Consider the following 3,600-nt stretch of genomic DNA (forward strand, 5'->3'; position numbering starts at 1 on the left):
ATACGTCTTAACGTCCGTGCGCACGGTAATGATATTAATACAGTGTCACAAACCCAAAACATGTGACCGAAAAGTAATTTCCAGCTTCAGTACGCGCTGTGGGCGTGGAAATGAGCGTACGCCGCGTAAATTATGGAAAGTTTTGGAATACTGAAAATGACCTGAAATGTCCTTTAAATTATCTGAAAAGTGATATTAACAATTTTGAAATTTTAACGCACAAGTAGGCATAATTTTAAGTATACATAATTGTTGACGCACGTTAAGTTGCGCGAACAAAAATTAAGGTACCTGACATTCAACCTTGACCTGAAGATTATGCTCACTTGATATGATTCAGAAATGACGAATGGTTAAGATGATATGGGGTCATCAACGTTTTGAGTAAAGAAAGATGTGGGGGGGGGTCAGAAAAAACAATTTTTTTGACCATGATGACATCATCAAAATGTCAAAGAGGTCATATATATGAAAGAGAATTGTCTCAGCTATAACATACTCAAAAGTTGGAAGACGATCGATCAAGGATAAGCGAGATACGTTCAAATGCGTATTTTCAAAAATGACGTCATCGATAAAATTCAGTTTGTTGAATTCAGATGGCAATATGATGACGTCACAATGTCTGATCAGTCATTATGATCTGTAACATCATATTTAAAACTCATGTGCTTTCAGAATATGTAATAAAAATTGGGAGTCACCTTTCATCCTAAGGAGCTATAACTGATTAAAAATAGGCCTGATTTTAGCATATATTCACTGTATATCGGCACAAATCCGCGCAAAGGTCCCTATGTTTGATGCGCACGTACGACATTGCTATTGGCCATAAGATGAGCGAAAACAATTTAAATTTGTGAAAACAATTTCAGGAACCCAAAATATGTAAAAAAAACACCTAATTTCTAGCTTCCAAACGTACTGTGCAAGTAAAAGTGCGCGCGTAGTGAAAAATTATGAAAAATTTTCAAATGCTCAAAATGGCCTGAAACGTGCTGTAATTTAGTCAAAAATTTCAAGCATTTTGAAATTTTGACGTACGCGTGCGCGCGCGTTATGAAGCTCACGCGTAAAATTGGGGTACATTACATTCAACATTGACCTGAAGTTAATGCTCACTAATTACGATTTCGAAATGGCAATTGGTTAAGCTGATATGATCGATAATGTAAAAACGCAAAATTGTGCGTAGCTGACGTCACGCATGACTGGTCACCTTGAAAACCTTACCATGTCTATTCATCCAGGCGATGCCAAAATGATCGATGAAGCGATCGTCTGCATACCTCGCAGCAATTGTGAGATATCGTGCGAACAAGAAATGGGGAGAAATGTAGAATAAAAAGATCTCATACAATCACAAGAGGTGATCCGCTCGTGAAGCGGATCACCAATTATAAGGCTGGGCTTATGACGGTTAAGGGAAGTGAGATCGAAGTGAGCACATCATGAATAGACAGAGGAACAGGAAGGTTATGTAATCAAGGTGCAGGGTGAGACTTTGGCGAGAGAAATAAACCAATTTCTTGTGGTAGAGTAATTGGAGAATGGTCAAGGGAAAGTTTTGTTTTCTAAATGCTAAGAAAAACACTTTCCTGGATTCTGAGCGGTCTGTTAATGACTGATATTCTTCAAAATTTTTTTAATCACTTGTATCACACAATTGTTTTATATGTGTTTCTAGATTTTCGAGTAATGCCAATAGGAATGTCATAGGTGAAGCACAAAGATATACTTCTTTAATCTGCTTCGCTATGTGTAAAATTTAAGATTTGAGGGTTCTTTTGAAAAATAAGGAGGTGGGAGGGGGCCTGGGCTGCGTACTCTCCGCACTGGACAGGATTAGTTGCTGAACAACCGTTTTTAAAATTTGATGTGTCTTTAAAAATATAAACAGAAGTGCAGGCCCGTACGCAGGATTTTTATTAGGTGGGAGAATTTTTATTAGGTGCGACAATTTGTAGAGTGGACCAAAATGGCTGGGATCGCCTAGGGCACTCTTACGCAACCTATGAGTCGCGACCCAATGTTTGGGTCGCAGAAACATTTAGATGGGTCGCATAATCTCTTCAGATCCTAAAAACTATACTTGATATGAACAAGGACAAACAAAATCAAATTACAGTAAACGAAAGTGTGGTTTATTTTGTAATTCATTTGTTATAGTTTCATTTGTTATTTTGTTATTTTAGTATTCATATAGTGCCTATTTCGTTAACTTACTAAGCGCTTTGTATTATGTTAAATATATACTATCAAAACATTTGTACTTCAGTTATGACCCTGTTCAGTGTGTTTAGTTTTCAGATGAAAATCATAACAAAACTCTTTTCTCTTCAATTTAATGTGTCTATGTCTTCGCATGCCTAACCCATATTTCTGGCTGCAAATCTATGAATTGGTGTAGGTCTATAGTGAAATGTCTGTAAATCATTCATTTTTTAAAATATTATTGGAACATTTTATAACTTGCGTGCTTTGTTAAATGAGTAATTCATAGCTATATTTTCATTTTTATAGCTCTTAAATTGATTGTGTGTGTGATCTTTGTAGTAGGCCTATCTTTTAATCGATTGGAAAAAGAATCAAGTAGGTTCTTCTGATTCCCTCGCGCGTATAAAACGACGGACGTGATATATCAACTTAATTCACTCAAACTAAAAAATTATAAAACCGTATTCAATCATTTCACCATGAAATTCAGGTGAGAAATTTAGCTTCCGGTTTGATGGTTCGCGTCTGAGTGCTTGATATATAATTTGTGTCGTGGGCTAAAAAGGTTGCAGAATGGGGGACCAGGGCACTGGCCGGTCCAAACTAGGAGAAGGCCTCTACTGGAATCAACTATATTTAGGTATCTTTTATTCAACAAATATAAATATATACATAAAACAGTTTATGGCAGTAAAAACTGAATTCCAAGTGGTCCACTGATTATATTTATATAATATAATATCATGCAGACTCCAAAAAAGGCTAAGAGAAGCCATGATTCAATATTTCGTTTTTTTATTCCTGATGATTTCCGAATAAAGAACAAAATATTTGAATCATGGCTTCTCTTAGTCTTTTTGAAGTTTGCGTGATATTATATTATATAAAAACTGAACTGCAAACTAAGTTGTTTAAAAACATCTCAATGATTAAAATACACAGACGGAGCCAACTCGCGCTCAGACATTGTTGATAATTTGATCTTATTTAATCGTTTATGAAGATGCATATCAGTGATCCAGGAATTTAAAATGAAGGGGGCCTAGCAGTGGTGTAGCTACTGGCAGAGCAGCCAGTGCAAAAAGCACTGGGGCCCAGGGCTATTAGGGGCCCATTCACAATTAGACCTAAAATAATAATTTAAAATAATTTCCAACTTAATTTTGAATAAAAAAAATAAGCTAGCGGACCCCTCAATAATATTCGGTTTTTAAAGGAGTAATTATTGAGTGTTAATTTCAATCCAAGGGTGTACTGAATGGGCCCAGTCGGTCCGACCACCTATTTTTTTTTTTTAATTATAAAAAATGGGGAAAAAAGAAAATTATATTCATTATATTTCAAGTCTGAGAGTGCAATTTCCGGCCATCTAGAGGTGCTATA

The sequence above is a fragment of the Anneissia japonica genome, unplaced genomic scaffold (genome assembly GCF_011630105.1).
Source record: "Anneissia japonica isolate Jap-2015-1 unplaced genomic scaffold, ASM1163010v1 scaffold111_len187536_cov110, whole genome shotgun sequence".
In the NCBI taxonomy this organism is placed as follows: Eukaryota; Metazoa; Echinodermata; class Crinoidea; order Comatulida; family Comatulidae; genus Anneissia; species Anneissia japonica.